Raw genomic sequence first — 21,844 nt, 5'->3', positions numbered from 1 at the left:
AATAAGGACTCCATGAAACAAAATTAACAACAAACGAAAAATATTACCATATTGCCCTGTTTAAACAATGAAAATGCTCTTTGATCCTTTGGTTATGCTATAACCAGCTAGCTTTCAAGTGATGAAAATGATTTCTGGTTTTCCCCTTTTGCTTTGCTTTTCTTTTTTCCAGCTGCCAGCTGGGTGTGTGCATTGCCCTCCACCACATCATCAACATCTCTGCTTAAACTCTAGTGAGCTCTGAGTGCGCCATTACCCATTGCATTCTGCCCCATTTGATCCAGGCGCATTTGCCACTTTGATGCCTTCACAGTACAAACAAGGTGCACTAATCAAAGCTTCCCAGTTCCATCCTGTGAGAACCCTTCATCAGAGCCGAGGTTTCAGATCTGGTGCACAACATTACCACTTCATTTTGTTCCCTTTGATCCTATCAGTCTGACACTTTGATCCCCGCATTGCACTAACTGGACTCATCAGAGCTTTCGCACTTTTGTTTTTGACAGGCAGTGACAAAGATTCCAGCAAGATGAGGGATTTTTCCTTTTCCTGTTTCTGTTGAAAGTGTAGCATCAGTTATTTTTCATTTAATTCTAGTTCTAGAATATATGCATTAGTTTGATTGGTGGTATATTTTCTTAAATGTCTATTTATTTTTATGTAAGGCATGCCAAAAACAATTAAATGTATCTGGATCAGAGTTGTATATCTCATAATTGTTTAATGCACCGTGGGTGTTTAACCAATGATTCTAAAATGTCAGTAGCTTAACAGAAACAATTAGTGGTATATAAAGAGGAGCCTGGCTGGCTACAGTCCATGGGGTTGCAAAGAGTCAGACATGACTGAGCACGCAAGCATTCATTCAAAGCAACTGTACTGATGAACTGAATATTTTAGAGTTCTATGTTAGGAAAATATGCTTCATCTAATGACATTTACCATAAAATATTTTTTTATACACTGTGATAGAATTAAAAAGACTGGCTTGTGTTTTAAATATACTGACTGCCTAGTTAAGGATGGTAAACTTGCTTATGATTAGATTAGAAGATTGGCTAGCTTCCGTTTTCTTGCTTACACTTACTTTTTGCCAGATCTGGGAATCTCAATGTATATATTTTCCTGCATGGCTTTTTCAAGAACTATATCAACTTATATTCATTCAGTGATCTATTCAACTTGGAAAACAGCAGAAATAGAAGCTTTGGGAGACATGAGGGTCACCACAGAGACTCTGTTTTTATTAAATCCCCTAATGCCAGCAAATTTGGAAAACTCAGCAGTGGCCACAGGATTAGAAAAGGTCAGTTTTCATTTCAATCCCAAAGAAGGGCAGTGCCAAACAATGCTTAAACTACCGCACAATTGCACTCATCTCACATGCTAGTAAAGTAATGCTCAAAATTCTCCAAGCCAGGCTTCAGCAATACATGAACCGTGAACTTCCAGATGTTCAAGCTGGTTTTAGAAAAGGCAGAGGAACCAGAGATCAAACAGCCAACATCCGTTGGATCATCGAAAAAGCGAAAGAGTTCCAGAAAAACATCTATTTCTGCTTTATTGACTATGCCAAAGCCTTTGACTGTGTGGATCACAATTAACTGTGGAAAATTCTGAAAGACATGGGAATACCAGGCCACCTGACCCACCTCTTGAGAAACCTGTATGCAGATCAGGAAGCAACAGTTAGAACTGGACATGGAACAACAGCCTGGTTCCAAATAGGAAAAGGAGCACATCAAGGCTGTATATTGTCACCCTGCTTATTTAACTTCTATGCAGAGTACATCATGAGAAACACTGGGCTGCAAGAAGTACAAGCTGAAATCAAAATTGCCAGGAGAAATATCAATAACCTCAGATCTGCAGATGACACCACCCTTATGGCAGAAAGTTAAGAGGAACTGAAAAGCCTCTTGATGAAAGTGAAAGAGGAGAGTGAAAAAGTTGGCTTAAAGCTCAACATTCAGAAAACTAAGATCATGGCATCTGGTCCCATCACTTCACAGGAAATAGATGGGGAAACAGTGGAAACAGTGTCAGACTTTATTTTTTTGGGCTTCAAAATCACTGCAGATGGTGATTGCAGCCATGAAATTAAAAGACGCTTACTCCTTGGAAGGAAAGTTATGACCAACCTAGATAGCATATTAAACAGTAGAGACATTACTTTGCCAACAAAGGTCCGTCTAGTCAAGGCTATGGTTTTTCCAGTGGCCATGTATGGATGTGAGAGCTGGACTGCGAAGAAGGCTGAGCGCCGAAGAATTGATGCTTTTGAACTATGGTGTTGGAGAAGACTCGAGAGTCCCTTGGACTTCAAGGACATCCAACCAGTCCATCCTAAAGGAGATCAGTCCTGGGTGTTCATTAGAAGGACTGATGCTGAAGCTGAAACTCCAATACTTTGGCCACCTCATGCGAAGGGTTGACTCATTGGAAAAGACCCGATGCTGAGATGGATTGGGGGCAGGAGGAGAAGGGGACGACTGAGGATGAGATGGCTGGATGGCATCACCAACTCAATGGACATGAGTTTGGGTAAACTCTGGGAGTTGGTGATGGACAAGGAGGCCCGGTGTGCTGCGATTCATGGGATCGCAAAGAGTTGGACACGACTGAGCGACTGAACTGAACTGAATCCTTAAATACTAGTAACATAGATTCCCCAATTCAGATGGATTATGAAAGGAAATTTTATTCCATTAGATATGTTTCTAGGACTTCATCACTTCAGTTCAGTCACTCAGTTGTTCCTGACGCTTTGTGACCCAATGGACTACAGCACGCCAGGCCTCCCTGTCCATCACCAACTCCCAGAGCTTGCTCAAACTTTTGTCCATCGAGTTGATGCCAAATAGCCATCTCATCCTCTGATGTCCCCTTCTCTTCCCACCTTCAATCTTTCTCAGTATCAGGGTCTTTTCCAATGAGTCAGTTCTTCCATTCAGGTGGCCAAAATATTGGAACTTTAGCTTCAGCACCAGTCCTTCCAATGAATATTCAGGACTGAGGTAGGATTGATTGGTTTGATCTCCTTGCAGTCCAAGGGACTCTCAGAGTCTTCTCCAACACCATGGTTCTAAAGCATCAATTCTTTAATGCTCAGCTTTCTTTAAGTCTAACTCTCACATCCATACATGAGTACTGGAAAAATCATAGCCTTGACTAGATGGACCTTTGTTGGCAAAGTAATGTCTCTGCTTTTTAATGTGCTATCTAGTTTGGTCATAACTTGTCTTCCAAGGAGTATGCGTCTTTTAATTTCATGGCTGCGATCATCATCTGTAGTGATTTTGAAGCCCCCCAAAATAAAATCTGTGTCACTGTTTCCGTTCTCTCCCCATCTCATTGCCATTAAGTGATAGGACCAGATGCCATGATTTTAGTTTTCAGAATACTGTTTTAAGCCAACTTTTTCCCTCTCCTCTTTCACTTTCAAGAGGCTGTTTAGTTCTTCTTCATTTTCTGCCATAAAGGTGGTGTCATCCGTGTATCTGAGGTTATTGATATTTCTCCTGGCATACTAGAACTTCATGATGAATAGTAAATGATAAAAATTGGCCCATTGCAGGGGAGCTATATTTCTCATAAGAGAAAGAGGTAGTCATCAATGAATCTGCACTGATAAGATTACTATACACCATTATTTTCTGTGTGTTAAAAATTAATCATTATGTTACTGCTTTTACAGTCTCAGTCTCTAAGGTTGTGATAAGCAAAATAATTAGATGTTAATCTATTACCAAGAAGCATCACCATGTATACACTAATTATTACTTGGGATTTTTAAATACTAAACAGAAGTTGTGACTAAACTAGGAAGGAGTTAGGTAAATTTCCATTCTTCATTCAAAGAAGTAGATGTCTTCAGCAAAAGTTATAATTCACTAAGTGAAATATACAGAGCAAAATATGAGAGACTGGTTATAACTCTGTGCCTTTCTAGTGGTTAGGCACAGTATTTCATGGGCTACCCACTGACCATGTGGGAACTTCATGCTTTGTGGTAGACAATAGAGAAGGTCTACAAGTGATGCCATCCATAATTTATCACATAATCTCTTCTCACCAAACCAAAATATATTCAAGAAGATATGATTTGTCCCTGTTTTTAGTAACTCACATCTTTAGATAAGGAAAAGGGAGAGGTACATGTTTTAATGAGTTAGAGAAAGTCTGGAGTATCCAGAATAATCATGAAGTAGTGACTTCAGCAATCTCTACAAGTGGACCTTGAATATGCTGCTAGAAGAAAAGTGTCTAATGGTCTCTACCTGTCCGAGAGTCAAAGTTTCTTGACAAAAGCAGTCTTAAAAAATGAAATCACATGTGTGTGTTTGACCTTTTAGAGTACTGATCACTGAGAATAAGTGAAAACAAAACAAAACAAACAACTAGGTTTCTCAAAGGGGATGTTTCTACCTGCCATAATTTTATTTTGGCATTTCTTCTTTCCTATAACTCTTGTATGACTGCTGGTGACATGATTACAACTCTTTATACAGTGTTTCTTGACCCATGCCAACCATTGCATACAGTGATTGGTTCATTGGGCACATTCCCAGGCAAGCACCAGATTTCCATTTGGGAGAATAAAATTAATGGCAGGAGGGCCTCTCCTTCTCTTTGCTTGGGAGATACAGAAACTACACAATTCCAGTGTATATGTGTATGTGTTGGTGGGAGGATCTATAGGGAACATGTTGGAGGGTCAAATCTACATATTGCAGAACAGCTAAAAGATGGCAGGATGTGAGAGGAATAGGTGGATAATGGGTGATATCAACTAAGCAGGACCATGCTGTATCTAAAACCAGCCAAAACTCCTGTGTTTTAATTATATAAACACTATATTGCCTTTAAGATCTCTTGTTTTGAAAGCTTTTGTTTACTAAGTTCTGAGTTTATTGGGATAGTTTTTTAGTTCATTTATAATATTTTAGTTTTGTGTAATGCTTTCAGTATGATATAATGTTCTAAAGAAGAAAAGAGGTTGTCAGGTTATTTTTCGAAATGGTAGGACAAATATGGGACATATAACAGACATCCAAAGTAGAAGTGTTTGGGACTTCCCGGACAGTCCAGTGGTTAGGACTTCACGGGGCAGGGTGGCAGGGGGGTCCTAAGGGGGTTGAGATATGTGGATTCAATCTCTGGTTGGGTTCTAGGACCCCACATGCCTTGTGGCCAAAGAAATCAAGATATAAAACACAAGCAATATAATAAATTCAGTGAAAACTTTTAAACTGGTCCATATCAAAACAATCTTCAAAAGAATGGAAGTTTTAGAATTGGAACCATAGTAAAATTGAATCAATACAATATACTGTTTAATGTCTTTAAAAATAAAGGTAATTTTTTCTTCCATATATCTAGAGAATCAAAGATTAAAAATAAAATTCACTTGTGTATAATAGACTGAAAGTTGCCAGTTATGAAGTTCTAAAGGTAAATTACTTTTAGCCTTGCCATCTGCTTCTTAGAAAACTGTAATCATCTCAAGGTGTTATTTTCTTCGTATTTTTATAATAATCAAGATAAGCTAGTTTGATTCAAAAGAAACACATTTATTTTTCAAACCCTGAAAATGATCAAAAGGATGCAAATAAGATAATGAAAAGCACACAAATCCTAGCATCTACAAACTGTGTGATCTAAATGTGATCTAAATGGCTTAAGTCTTTATTCTTTGTACCCTCGAATACATTTCTGCTCTTTGTACAGGTTACAGTTATTTTCTGTACAGAAAATGTTACCTGTAAAGTAATAAGTAGGAAACATCACATCAAATAATTAGACAATATTTAAATATTTTCCAACATGACAATTGAAACTAGTGTCTCCTTGCTATTATAATTTGCATTTCTTAATTAGTAGTGAATTTAATAATTCTTTGTATGTTGCTGATCTTTTCCATTTATTTTTTAACAGTTTATTTGTTTCAATTGTTCTGTCTATGGATATCTTAGTTTCCTAAGTGAATATTTTAAGTGGGAGATACTAAACTATCTATAATCATTAATATAACTCGTAGTGAGTCCTATTAGTGAAATATATTTTAAATGTTGTTTTTACACATTTTATCTTTTTACTCTTTGATGTAAGGATTATAATGTGTTTTACTCTTATCTTTTCCAGTGTTTTGAAAATTATATAACCTATTTAAAATTTTATTAGTGATTAAAAATTCAAAAAAAAATTCCTTTAACTGTGCTTTGTAATTTTCAGAGACAAAATATTTATTATTTAATGTTTGGCAATTTTATATGAGTATATATTAGGAATTTCATCACTGGTAGTATCATTTCTCACTCTAACATTGGGCTTATGGTAATAAATATGTCTGCCATTTCCTCATATTTTTATGTAAATAAATAGCTAAGAATTTGGGATAGACTTAATGTTCAACTTCAGACATCAGCCTTACATTTTTTATATATATTTAAGGAAAATGTTATAAACTTCTTTAGCTGTTTGGCTATAAAATAATTGATTCTTGTTATGTACATTTAATTTTATAATCTTTTAGTCCCGTTCCCACAATGGTTTTGTGCATTTTCAGTTACCACTTATTATTCATACATTTTTTAAATTGTTTTGAGGAACACCAAAACGTTAAAACATGTTCATTTGTACTCTTGATTATGTATGTATCAGTTGGCTGTTTTTGTTTTTTTTTTTAATCATATGAATAAAGAACAGTAAGAACAAAATGACATTTTATGGAGTTAAAATGATGAATCTCTTTTAACAAAATGCTCCAACCAATTGAAAGCAGTCAGATTAAAATATTTGTAATTAGCCATGCTGTGTAAGGCTCTGGATAAAGCACATAAAAATAATAAATATTTTGTTAGTTTCTTAGAAGAGATGCAAACACTTTTCTTAATCTTGATGTGGATGTACATTTCTTTTCTTTTTTTTTTTTTTTTTGACTTTATAGTAAAATCTGTAAAAGCATTAGAATGGAATTAAATACTTTAAGTAATTTAGCCAAAACAATAAGCTGCATTGTATCATTCAGAAGCTATGTATCACTCAGAAGCATATTGGCATACCACTTTTCTTAATTTACCTTTGATTTTGCATAGAACTCTGATATTTGAATAAATGCTACCCACACGAAGAACTATTTTAAAGAAAATTGTTGATGTATATATTTGAAGCCCTGTCTAAATGTATATAACTAATCTCAAAATACTGATTTTCAGCTGAATAAGTGAGAGAAATAATTTTAAACATTGCTTTGAACGAACATTTTGGAATAAGCTCATTTAAACTCATTTAAAATTCCTTGTGTTCTTGTTTTTATGTAGTCTCTTTTACTAATAATTTAGCAAGCTATTTTAGTCAAATAGTTTAATTTTACTAAATAATTACAATGATTGTTTCCGTAAGTCCTGACTTAGCATTTTGATTGCACTGGAGCAGTTTCTAGAGTTCAACTTTATGTACACACACACACACACACACACATTTTAGTTGGTAGCAGAACATTTTATCACAGCTCTCAGAATGGTAAGTTGAAAACCTGAAGAAATTGCATTTTTCTTCTCTTTCTGAATCTGTATTTCTTGCATTTGTGATGTTAACATGATGTGAATACCTGTATTTTCCTTTTCAACAAAGCATAAATCTAGATCCCTTTGAATCCTGTGAAGAATAGAGAATGATCTTCTTTGAAGTAATGAGTTCACAAAAAAACTTCAAAAATAGTTTAAGTGATACTATGTGACATATCTCATAAGGTGAAGAATGCCTTCAATAAAATCTCAGTTTGGGGTTTCTTTTTTTTTCTTTTTTTCCAGAGATGGTGAAGACGTTACTCATTTTGAAAGCAACGATTAGGAAGTAGATGCTTTTGCTGGAAAATACTTTTCTGGAGCCTGACAACAGATGATTTTGAATAAAAATGAGGTAAATACTTTTAAGACTTCGTAAAGTTAAAAACATTTTAAAGTTGGTAAAAGTTTTTATTGGGAAATATATATACTAAAATATATGCATATAGTTTAAAGAATAATAATAACATATATATCCTATAGATTATGAGACTAACAGACAAAATAGTATCTGTATTTTAAAAGCTTCAAGTGTGCCCCTCAACACAGACCTTTTTCTTAACCCCAGAAATTTGTGTTATTCTCTTGTATTTACTAATAATTCTTATCTATTGTGTCCTTTTGTATATATTACTCAGTTTCCCCTATTTTTGACATTTATGTAAATGTACTTTACTGGAGGATTCAGTTATATGATTAGGATATTCATCCAAGTGGATGTAGCTCACAGAATTCCTTTTGATTAAGTTAGAATATTCCACTGTGTGCATGTAATGATTTCAGTCATACTAGTGTTAGGAATCATATAGGCTGATTCTTATACTTTGGTATGAAGAAGAATGCTTTGAGGAATATTCTAGTGTTTGTTTCCTAGTGCTATGGAATGGAATTGCCGTCTTGATTCATCAATTTTAATAGTAATATAATTTGTTAAAATTAGTTTTGCTAGTTCATACTATCACAGTTTGGCGCTCTCATTACTTCACATCATCTACAACCCAAAATATTGTTTGACTTTTAATTTTTGTAAATCTGGTTAGTGTTAAATGACATAGTATTCTGAGTTATATTTACAATTTCATGAAAACCAGTGAAGTAAATGGTATTGGACATTGTGCTGTTTGTGTATCTTCCTTCGCAAAGTGCTTATTTATATATTTTTTTTGCCAATTTTCCTTCCAATTTTCCTTTTTATTATTGAATTGAATTTGTATATGATCCATACTTACCTTTTGCTAGTTGTGTGTTTTGCATATTTCAGTGTTCTATGGGTTCAAGCTTTTCACTCACTGTTTGGTAATGTTTTAAAGTAAACCAGCATTTTCTTTTGCAACTGGAAAATAATCACCCTTTTATTTCCCCTTTTCAATCATTTACTAATTTTATTACCTTTAATTTTATTTACTTTGCCGGCTAAACCCTCTAGTAAAATGTTGACTAGCTAATTGACCTGTATGTTTTTCTTCTCTCTTTTGTATATATTTTTATTTACTTTTGGCTGTGCTGGGTCTTCACTGCTGTGCCGGCTTTTTCTCTAGTTGCAGGGGCTACTCTCTAGTTGTGGTACACAGGCTTCCCACTGTGGTGGCTTCTCCTGTTGCTGAGCATAGGCTCCAGGGCGAGCGGGTTTCAGGAGTTTGGGTCGGTGTTCTCAGTAGTCGTGGCTCCCAGGCTCTAGAGAACAGGCTCAATAGTTGTGGCCGATAGGATTAGCTGCTCCATGGCATGTGGGATCTTCCCAGATCAGGGATCAAACCCATGTCTCCAGCATTTGCAGGTGGATTCTTCCTTCACCAGGAAGGCCTTCCTATTTTATTTCTGATCTCAAAATAAATGCTTTGAAATTCTTAAGTACTCTCACCACTCAATTTAATGCCTGCTGTAAGATTTTTGTGAATGCCTCTGTTAATTTAATAGTACTTATTAGCAGTTTATTGTGTTATCTGCAGCAGCTGTTGAATTTTATTAGACACTTCTGAATATGTCATAGTGATCATTTTTTAAAAATTTATTTTCTATAGTAAATTACGTCGTTCAGTTTTCTAATGTAAAACAAATTACTGGGATTGTGCTGCAGTATCTTTTCTACACATTATCATTCACTATTATATTTAGGACTACTGCATCTATGTGCTATTGTATTTAGCACATTTGCGACTTCCTGAAATTTTCTTACTTATACTTTCATGATTGTATTTTTTTTACCTATTGCTGTGTAATGAAGTACCCCCAACCTTAGCTACCTAAAACAAACAGTATTATCTTACAGTTTCTGAGACTTAGAATAGTGGGTGCAGTTTAGCTGGGTGACTCTTGCACAAGGCTTCATCTGAATCTTTTGTGCAGATGGGCTAAGTCACTTCTGTTGTGTCTGACTTCGCGACCCTATGCACTGTAGCCCTTCAGGCTCCTCTATCCAAGGGATTCTCCAGGCTAGATATTGGATGAGTTTCCAGCTCTTTCTCTAGGGGATTTTCCCAACCCAGGTATCGAACCAGTATCTCTTATATCCCCTGCATTTTCTGGCAGGTTCTTTACCACTAATGCCATCTGGGAAGCCTCATCTGAGGCTTGACTCTAGGATAATCCTCTAACGAGTTCACGCGTGTGGTTGTTGGCAAGATTCAGTTTCTCAGTGTCTTTTGGACTGATCCTCAGTTGTTCGTTGACTGTTGAGTAACTCCTTCAATCCTTTGCAAAATTAGCCTTTCTGAATAGTACACCTCACACTTGGCAGCTTGCTTTTCACAGAGCCAGTGAGTAAGAGAGCAAGAGAGGGAGTTCAGTTCAGTCGCTCAGTCATGTCAGACTCTCTGTGACCCCAAGGACTACAGTTTGCCAGGCTTCCCTGTCTATCACCAAATCCCAGAGCTTACTGAAAACTCATGTCCATCCAGTCAGTGATGTCATCCAATCATTTCATCCTCTATTGTCCACTCTCCTCCCGCCTTCAGTCTTTCCAGGCATCAGGGTCTTTTCCAATGAGTCAGTTCTTTGCATCAGGTGACCAGAGTATTGGAGTTTCAGCTTCAACATCAGTCCTTCCAATGAACACCCAGGATTGATTTCCTTTAGGATGGACTGGTTGGATGCGTTGAAGTCCAAGGGACTCTCAAGAGTCTTCTCCAACACCACAGTTCAAAAGCATCAATTCTTCAGTGCTCAGTTGTCTTTATAGTCCAACTCTCACATCCATACATGACTACTGGAAAAACCATAGCTTTGACTAGACAGACATTCGTTGGCAAAATAATATCTCTGCTTTTTAATATGCTGTCGAGGTTGGTCATAACTTTCCTTCCAAGGAGCAAGCGTCTTTTAATTTCATGGCTGCAATCATCATCTGCAGTGATTTTGGAACCCCCCAAAGTAGTTTCTCTCTGTTTCCATTTTTTCCCTAAAAAAAAAAAGATATCCCATGCCCAAGGGCAAAGGAGAAGCCCCAATAAGACAGTAGGAGGAACGAAATTGCATTTAGAATCAAACCCCATACCTGCCAGAGATGCTTCAGAGGGCTCAAACAAAACCTGTGCACACCAGGAGAACCCACAGAGACTGAGCCAGACCTGCCTTTGAGTAGAGGTACAGGTCAGCAGTGGCCTGCCACAAGGGCAGGGGCTTTGGGTGCAGCAGACCTGGGTATGGCATAAGCACTCTTGGAGGAGGTCGCCATTAACCCTAACGTAAAGCCACCAGAGCTTAGCACAGGAATGGGGAAACAGACTCTTGGAGGGTACAAACAAAACCTTGTGCTCACCAGGACCCATGAGGAAGGAGCAGTGACCCCACAAGAGACCGACCCAGACTTGCCCATGAGTGTCCAGGAGGCTTCGGCAGAGCCATGGATTGGTGGTGACCTGCTGCAGGTTTGTGGGCACTGAGTGTGGCAGTGCATGCATGGGACCTTTTGAAGGAGTACCTCATTATCTTCATTACCTCCACCACAGTTTGGCCTCAGGTCAAAAAACAGAGAGGGAACAGAGCCCCACCCATCAACAAAAAATTGGATTAAAGATATACTGAGCATGGCTCCACCCATCAGAACAAGACTCAGTTTCCCCCTCAGTCAGTCTATCCCATCAGGAAGCTTCCATAAGCCTCTTATTCTTATCCATTAGAGGGAAGACAGAATGAAAACCACAATCACAGAAAACTAATCAAACTGATCACATAGACCACAGCCTTGTCTAACTCAATGAAACTATGAGCCCTGTAGGGCCACCCAAGACAGACGGGTCATGGTGGAGAGTTCTGACAAAATGTGGTCCACTGAAGAAGGGAATGGCAAATCACTTCAATAATCTTGCCTTGAGAACCCCGTGAACAGTTCAGTTCAGTTCAGTCGCTCAGTCATGTCTGAGTCTTGGTGACCCCATGAATCGCAGCACACCAGGCTTCCCTGTCCATCATCCACTCCCGGAGTTTACTCAAATTCATGTCCATCAAGTCGGTGATGCCATCCAGCCATCTCATTCTCTGTCGTGCCCTTCTCCTCCTGCCCCCAATCCCTCCCAGCATCAGGGTCTTTTCCAATGAGTCAGCTCTTCGCATGAGGTGGCCAAAGTATTGGAGTTTCAGCTTCAGCATCAGTCCTTCCAAAGAACACCCAGGACTGATCTCCTTTAGGATGGACTGGTTGGATGTCCTTGCAGTCCAAGGGACTCGCAAGAGTCTTTCTCCAACACCACAGTTCAAAAGCATCGATTCTTCGGTGCTAAGCCTCCTTCAGAGTCCAGCTCTCACATCCATACATGACCACTGGAAAAACCATATCCTTGACTAGACGGACCTTTGTTGACAAAGTGATGTCTCTGCTTTTTAATATGCTATCTAGGTTGGTCATAACTTTCCTTCTAAGGAGTAAGCACCTTTTAATTTCATGGCTGCAAACACCATCTGCAGTGATTTTGGAGCCCCCCAAAATAAAGTCTGACACTGTTTCCACTATTTCCCCATCTATTTCCCATGAAGTGTTGGACTCTAAAGAAAGCTGAGCACTGAAGAATTGATGCTTTTGCACTGTGGTGTTGGAGAGGACTCTTGAGCGTTCCTTGGACTGCAAGGAGATCCAACCAGTCCATCCTAAAGGAGATCAGTCCTGGGTGTTCGTTGGAAGGGCTGATGTTGAAGCTGAAACTCCAATACTTTGGCCACCTGATGCAAAGAGCTGACTCATTGGAAAAGACCCCGATGCTGCGAAAGATTGAGGGCAGGAGGAGAAGGTGATGGCAGAGGATGAGATGGTTGGATGGCATCACCGACTCGATGGACATGGGTTTGCGTGAAATCCAGGAGTTGTTGATGGACAGGGAGGCCTGGCGTGCTGCGGTTCATGGGGTCGCAGAGAGTGGACATGACTGATCATCTGAACTTAAACAGAAGAAGGCAAGAGAGGGAGAGAAAATGGAAACTTTTGTGTAACATAATCTCAGAAATGATCTCTCCCATTGTTGCTAACGTTTGTCCTTTGATCAAAGGACATTAAACCTTGCAGTCATTTTTATGACTTGGAGGTGATGTGCATCATAGAGAGTTCATGGTATATCCAGTGACTGAAGTCTGGGCCTTTGTTTTTGATGTAATAATATTCTTGCAGGAGAATTTCATGGACAGAGAAGCCTGGCAAGCTACAGTCCATGGGGTCCAAAGAGTCGGACATGACTGCGTGACCAACACACTAGACTTAGGAAACCACAACAGGAAACAAAAGTGACCCTGTATGGCTTGAACGCTGTGGCCAGAGCCAGTGGAATGCTTGGAAATGGCTAAGACAAACCCATAGAAGGTTTCAACTGTGGTCAGGACCAAGTGAAGCCTTTTGGCCAGAACAGGAGGCTCATTGTGATCTACATGGCATCTATCCCTGGGCAGTGTGTCTAGCTTGGCCAGGATCTGGCAGCCAGGATAGCTATTCCATGCTGTTTCTGATGACTGTGACAGCCAATATGTGCGAGCCCAGTCTAGGATGGTGTCTGAAATTCCATGGACTGTCTTCTCCTGTATTCAGCTATTTGCATATCTGTTTGTTCTGGGGTGGAGAACATGTCAGTCCCTGCATTTACTTGGTGAGCATGATCTGCTCACTGGTTATATTTTTCCTTGTCATCATGGGGCCTGTATGGTGAGTATGTGCATGGAGAACAAAATCTTACAAGGAGCAGTGCTAATTTTTACTCAAATTTCTCATCTCCAGAGAGAGGGGGAAGGAGAGCTTCTTTTATATGTCTGTTGAATGCTTGCCCCTAGTCCAGTAAAAGGCAGCCTATTGACTATACTGAGTGAGTCAAATAAGTTCACAGTCTTTCACACCCCCCTTTATAATGGTCCTGACTATAGCATTTACACTAGGGCAAGGACAGAGGGCTAGCATGGGTGTACATAGATACTACATCAACTCCACTCATATTTTTAGATACAGGGGCCCTGAAAATTAGAAGAGCCCACCCAAACTGAGTCTTCGTAAAGGTTCCAGTGGAGTGGCCTCAAATTCAGAGAGTATTATCTGTTTTTCCCTCATCTTGGTGCCAGGGAAAACAGTCAGCCATGGACTGGTATCTAAGAGGCCCCAGAAGTGCAATTTTCTTTTCATTAATTTTCCATTGAATTCTGACCGTGGTACCCCTCTGACGAGGAAAGAGAACCCATATCAGGTATAAGATCATCTGACTGGATTTGACTATAGGTTTTTGGGGAGGCAAGAGGAGGGAATAGATAGTAGAACAACCCTACGGGGTGCACAGCTGTTTCTCAGCTGGAACTCCCACTCGATAGTTTTAGGGCAGACTGGTTAGAGCAGAGACAGGTTTCCAGAGGAGATCTAACTAAATCTCTAAGGTCTTCAGGATGCTAAGCAAAGTAAACCAACAAGCTCTTCATTCTTTCTTGCTTTCCTCCTGATATTTCAACACTTTGCTGTGTTGCAAGGTATTTATCAGCTTCAGCAACAGCTACTGTTTAGAGTTTTTCAGCTTGTAGGCCCCCCTCTGACTGTCTCCACCCCACTGGTCGAGAGCTCTAAGCAGTGGTTAGGAAACCACTTCACTTGTTTTTGCTGAACCCTTAGGTAGGATCTCTAATTGGAACTACCTGGACAAGCTCAGAGGCTAACAAGAAAAATCAATGGTCCCCCTTAGAACTGAAAAGCTTATGAAGACAATCCTCTGGCATCCTCAAAGAATGCCCCGTGGCTTCTGCTAACATCCTCAAGACCCATTAGTGTGGCTGGTGGAGTGTCCCGTAGACTCTCCTAGCACTTCTCAAGTCCTATTCATTAAGTGCCCCTGGAGCCCTCAGATTCCTGCAAATGATTTGCTAGCACCCCTCTAGCATGTTCCAGGACTTTTCCAACAACTCCCAAAGGTGATATCCCAAAGGGATGTTCAGACTTTAGCTCTTTCCGAATGGCACTGTGTTTAATCAGCTACCCTGCTCACAGCACTAATTTGTCAGAAATCCAGCTGAGTTGGAGAAGAGTGAGCTGAGCTGCCAGATGTTGGAGCAGTCAATTAAAGCAACAAGCAGAAATAAGAGAAATGGAGACTTTGGTAAGAAGCTTGGAAGTCATCACTTCATCCTAATAATAAGTAAAGATCTTAACAAACTGAAAAAGCAACAATTCTTCTTAGAAACAAATCAGGTCACAAGGTAAACAGCTAATTGCAAAGCTAGAGATACCACCAGGTGAGTACAGAAACTCTTAATTTACCTGAGCAGAAATCCAAGAACCAAAACCTCTGAAAGACCCAGTAATAAAGTAAGAACACCTTAGCTGTAATTGATGAATTTCTGGGGGCTCAATGTGAACAAGTTTGAGAATTAAAGATTTCAGAAGAGGCCAGCCTTAGTGGATCTCCACACCTTTGTGACTTTTATCAATACATTCAGGAGCCCTACCAGACTCTCACAATGAAGACTGAAGAAAAGTCCCCTCCTGATTCCAACAGGGGATAGGGAAGAGCAGCCATTTTGAAACAACTAACATTCTGTCCATAGCAAGTGAAGTGAAAGTGAAAGTCACTCAGTTGTGTCCAACGCTTTCAAGTTGCATGGACTGTAGCCCACTAGGTTCTCTGTCCATGGAATTTTCTGGGGAAGAATACTGGAGTGGGCACCATTCTCTTCTCCAGGAGATTTTACTGATCAGGGATCAAACCCAGGTCTCCTGCATTGGAGGTGGATTCTTTACCACTGAGCCACCAGGGAAGCCAAGGCATGCCTTCAAAAGTATTTTATCAGAACTCACTGCCCTGGAGGAACTCCAGCCCCATCTAGATTTTAGTATATGTGCTGCCAAAGCGAGCACACCCATCTAGATTTTAGGTGTAAAAGAAGGAAAATATCTAAATTCAGCCTCGTTAGCCATCTCCCCACCAAAGGGGGCAGGGGTAAAAGAGAAACACATGTGTTACATTCACAGTCCAGAGGCACAGGCTCACTAGAAGATTGAGACCTAATGGTAGGACTATAGCATGTCTCCTCGTAACACCAAATTCCAAAAAGCTTATTCATAGTAGTTCTTGTAGAAACTATTAATATGTGAAACTATTAAAAAAAATTGCAAGACACACTATAGGGTGAAAAAAGCAAAATATGAAGAAATAGAACAAGGATGGGTACCAGACCCAGGTGATGCAGGAATTTCCATATTACCGAACCAGCATTTTAAAATGTTCAATGAGTCAGCATTGAAAAAATGAACTATGATTATATGCTGTGGGCTCTAAAGGGTAAATTAGATATTATGGAAAAACAAATGGACAGGAGAAGAAATTCTACCCAGAAAGCCCAAGAACAAATATAAAATCTGAATAAGCCTATATCTATTAAAGAAGTTGAATCAATCATTAGTAACATTTCAAAACAGAAAGCACTAAACCTAGAAAGGTTCAGTGCTTAAATCCACCAGAGGGTAGATTTTATTGCATTGTGTGTGTTCAGTAGGTCAGTTGTGTCTGACTCTTTGGGATTCTCTGGACTCTGGAGCCTCCAGGCTCCTCTGTCCATGGGATTTTCCAGGCAAGAATACTAGAGTGGGTTGCCCTGTCCTCCTCCAGGGGATGGAACCCATCCTGCATTCCAGGCAGATTCTTTACCACTGCACCACCGGGGAAGCCCCTTTCATTGTGTTACTCCAATACCAAAACAAAGTAAAACACTGAAAGGAAACTACAGTCCAATAGCTTTCATAAACATAGATGCAAAAAATCTTAACAAAATACTGGCTAAAAGAACTCAATAAAGTTTAAAAAATATTTATATATATGTACATTGTGATCAAATGGGGTTTATCCCATGTATGAAAGGCTAGTTCAACATTCAAAAATCAGTTAATGTAGTCCATTACACCAAGAAGCTAAAAAAGAAAACCACATTATCATAACAATAAATGTAGAAAAATATTTGACAAAGTAAAGCATTCATTCATGATAAAACTTCTAATAATTAGGAATAGAGAGAAAATTCCTGAACTTAATAACTAATATCTAACAACACTAACAGTATACTTACCACTGAGAAATTTGAATCTATTCTTCAAGTTCAGGAACATGGCAAGGATGTTGCCTCTCAACATTGCTTTTCAATGTTGTGCCAAAATCCTATATAACCTACTAACAAAGGAAAATGAGATAGAAAGTATAAAAATTGCATATTATGAAATTAAGACATTGTCCATCAGAGAATTTCAAAATAGGTTTAACACTGAAAGTCAGAAGAAGATATAGGTTAAAAACATAATCAACAAAGTACTAGGTGACCAAATGATATATATAAGGAAAAACACATAGGAAACCCAGTGAAAAAACAAGTGAAAGAGTTGAATAACTATTGTGCAGTCCAAATGGAAAGTAAATATATGAAATGATGATTGGTCTCACTGATAACAGTTGGAGAGACGATTTAAAACACAGAACCATCATACAACAAAACAGGCTAAAAAAAAAAATCTTCTAAATGTGGGTGAAGTTAAGGAGCAATGATAAAGTTGAAACTCTAGTGTTGTTGTTGTTGTTGCTGTTCAGTCACTAGGTTGTGTCTGCTGCTAAGTCAAGGCCAACTCTTTGCATCCCCATGGACTGCAGCACACCAGGCTTCCCTGTCCTTCACTATCTCCCTGAGTTTGCTCAAACTCATGTCCATTGAGTCAGTGATGGCATCCAACCATCTCATCCTCTATCACCCCCTTCTTCTCTTGCCCTCTATCTTTCCCAGCATCATGGTCTTTTTCAGTGAGTCAGCTCTTCACAAAAAGTGGCTAAAGTATTGGAGTACTGCTTCAGCAGCAGTCCTTCTAATGAATATTCAGTGTTGATTTCCATTAGGAATGACTGCTTTGATCTCCTTGCAGTCCATAGGACTCTAACACCACAATTCAAAAGCCCCAATTCTTTGGTGCTCTGCCTTCTTTATGATTCAGTTCTCATACCCGTACATGACTGCTGGAAAAACAGCTTTGACTATATATGGACCTTTGTCAGCAAAGTGATGTCTTTGCTTTTTAATGCACTGTCTAGGTGTGTCATAGCTTTTCTTCCAAGGAGCAAGTGTCTTTTAATTTCATGGCTGCAGTCACTGTCTACAGTGATTCTGGAGCCCAAGAAAATGAAATCTGACACAGTTTCCATTTTTTTTTACCCATTTATTTGCCATGAAGTGATAGGACTGGATGCCATGATCCTCATTTTTTTTTCTTTTTTTGGAGGATGTTGATTTTAAGCCAGCTTTTCCACTTTCCTCCTACACCCTCATCTACAGGCTGTTTATTTCTTCACTTTATGTAATTAAAGTGGTATCATATGCATATCTGAGGTTGTTGATATTTCTCTAAGCAATCTTGATTCCAGCTTGTGAGTCATCTGGCCCAGCATTTCATATGATGTGCTCTGCATATAAGTTAAATAAGCAGAATGACAATATACAACCTTGACATACTCTTCACAGTTTTGAACCAGTCTGTTGTTCCATGTCCAGTTCTAACTATTGCTTTTTGTTCCACATACAGGTTTCTCAGGAGGCAGACAATGTAGTCTGGTATTCCCATCTCTTTAAGAATTTTCCACAGTTTGTTGTGATCCACAGAGGCAAAAATTTTAGCAGGTCACTAAAGCATAAGTAGATGTTATTTTGGAATTTCTTGCTTTTTCTATGATTCAACCTGTGTCGGCAATTTGATCTCTGGTTCTTCTTTGTTGTTGTTCAGTAGCTCAGTCATGTCAGACTATTTGCAACCCCATGTCTGCAGCACACCAGGTATTCCTGTCATTCACTGTCTCCCGGAGTTTGCTCAAAATCATGTCCATTGGGTTGATGATGCCATCCAAAAATCTCACCCTCTGTCTTCCACTTCTCCTCCCACTCTAAGTCTTTCCCAGCATGAGGGTCTTTTTCAATGAGTTAGGTCTTCACACCAGGTGGCCAAAGTATTGGAGCTTCAACTTCAGCATCAATCCTTTTAATGAATATTCAGGGTTGATTTCCCTTAGGATTGACTGGTTTGATCTTCTTGCTGTCCGCCTGACTCTCAAGACTCTTCTCCAACACCACAGTTCAAAAGCATCAATTCTTTGGTGCTCATCTTTCTTTATGGTCCAACTCTCACATCCATACATGTTTACTGGAAAAACCATAGCTTTGCCTATACAGACCTTTGTTGGCAAAGTGATGTCTCTGCCTTTTAATACGCTATCTAGGTTTGTCATAGCTTTTCTTCCAAGGAGCAAGCATATTTTAATTTCTGCCTTTCCTAAATCTAGCTTGTGCATTGAAATCTAGTGTTCCATTTTAGGTCAATCTTGCAATTGTTACCTTCCTATTAAAATATAAGCATTTGTGTGTCCTGATATGAATTGGAAACCTCACTAATAGCTATTATGCAGTTATCTGAGTTGTAGATTCTATTTTGTGGTCACTGGCATGTGTTTCTATGTTTTTGTGTGTAGTATAGGGCTTTGAAGTAAGTTTGTGTGAGTGTGTGTGTGTGTCTTTGTGTGTGTGTGTGTGTTTTGCTGGGTATGTTCCTTTGAGTGTGGCTAGTGAGAGAAAACTGTGTAGATTAAAATTCCATTTCTTCAATGTAAAACTTGAATAAGCCTAGTCTCTATTTTGTACCAGTCTTTTGGTTTTGCTGCTCATTTTAATTATTATAATTTTTTTGTTGTTGTATATGGAGTTGAAACTGGGGATTACATTTTATTTTTTTACACCTTTGAGGAGAGGAATTAAAACAAAACTGAGAACTTGAATAGCATTTAATAGTACTTTATTCTTTATAATGTTAATTGAACTAAAAACTTACGGCTAGTCCTATGAAAATTTCACTGGTCTAAGATTATGTGGGAAATGAGTTAAAAATAAATTATCAAAAGTAATATATATGCTATTTTGTATTAATTGTTGTATCTCTCTTAGTAGAGGAAATTATCACATTCAGAATAAATAATATGTAATAACAAAATTCCTATTAATTTTTCCACTATATTTTTCCACTAAATCATCACATAGATATTTGCCTCTATATCACTCCTGAATATTTAAGGAAATATTTGTTGAAATATTCTATACTTAATCCTAGAAGTGAAAGCCAAGTATATTTTTAATAATTACATTGGTCTTCCTCTAATTCTAGCTTTCTGTTCTATATCCATTTATGAAATTAACATTGCTATTAGTTTATAAACTCATAGAATTTTTAAGACTTAGCAAAATTTTACATTGTTACATGACATTATTATTTTATCATATATATCCTAGGATGACTGTGGCAACTGTACATGTTTTCCACCATTGATCAAGAAACAAATCCCATCCTCCCAAAACATCTGCTGAAACAGATTTGTCTGTAGAAAAAAATTTCCAGATCTGAATTGCACTGTTCAAACCATTGTCAGTATTCAACTAATAGCTAGTTCCATTTCTGGGGCTATATTTAAGTATTCATTCTTGATTCAAGTTGTCTTGTTCCAAACACAGAAGAAGTGAATTTTTAGATGTCCTAGCTAATTTTCAAGTCAAACTATCATCATCCACTGCCCGATTCTTCCAGAATTGACCTTTCAGTCCTTAGTACCCTTATTCTGAATATTCTGAATAACTCAGCAATTATAAATCTTGTTTACTATTGTTCCTTCATATGTCCTTTCATACTCAAGGTGACTTTGAGTTCCCTTGAAATAAGTGACCACGTCTTATTCATGATATTTTTTCAGTATTTATCTTGCTATCTGTGAAAAATATTCAATGAAGAATAAATGAATCCATGAATTAATATTGTGATAAAATAAGATGATTGTAATTAGAAATACCAGTGAGACCTGAACACTGAAGCCCCCTTTTTTAGGACTCTTGTCAGCTAACTTTATCAATAGTATGGTCATCTTTATCTCATGTTTCACAATGACCATAACAAATAAGAGGCAAGTGGTAAATACCGCAGCAAAAAGAGGACGTGGTTTAATTTTAGTCTGTTGTTGTTCATTCACCCAGTTGTGTTGACTCTTTCTGACTTCATGGATTGCAGAACGCCAGGCTCACCTGTCCTTCACAGTCTCCCAGAGCTTGCTCAAAGTTATGTCCATTAATTTGTTAATTAGGAAAAAATCAAAATAGTTTATCTGAACAATCACCTAACTTAAATTATCCTTCCCTGAGTTTATGTGTGGCAAATATATTCTATGTATAGATCCTTTATATCATACACATTCACGGATAAGACTTTTCATTCTAATTTTTATTTTGTATAATTAACAATCATAAAATATTGCAAACAGCCCCCATTTTGCTGCATTCTGAAGTCGAAATTTGAGCACCAAATGGAAAATGAAATTTTTTGTAGATTTCTGATGTTTTATTTGGTGAATAACACTTGTATTAGTTAACTAGACCTGCCATAACAAAATGTCACAGACTGTGTGACTTAAAAGCAGTTTATTTCCCTCCAGTTCTGCAGGATAGAGGTCCATGTTTCATGTTTGGTTTCTCCTGAGGCCTCTGTCCTCGATTTACCCGTGCCTGCCATCCTGCTGTGTCCTCACATAGTCTCTTTGCTCTGGGTACTACATCCCAGGCGGCACTAGTGGCACAGATCTGCCTGCCAATGCAGGAGACTCAGGAGACAGGGGTTCAGTTTCTGAGTTGGGAAGATCCTCTAGAGTGGGGCACTGCAGTCCACTCCAGTACTCCTACCTGGAAAAATTCATGGACAAAGAAGCCTGGTGGGCTATAGTCCATAGGGTCCCAAAGAGTCGGACACAACCCAGCATACACACTCTACCCCAGAAAAC

Source organism: Cervus elaphus, chromosome 5, assembly GCF_910594005.1.
Source record: "Cervus elaphus chromosome 5, mCerEla1.1, whole genome shotgun sequence".
Taxonomy (NCBI): Eukaryota; Metazoa; Chordata; class Mammalia; order Artiodactyla; family Cervidae; genus Cervus; species Cervus elaphus.
This window is presented reverse-complemented; position numbering follows the sequence as displayed.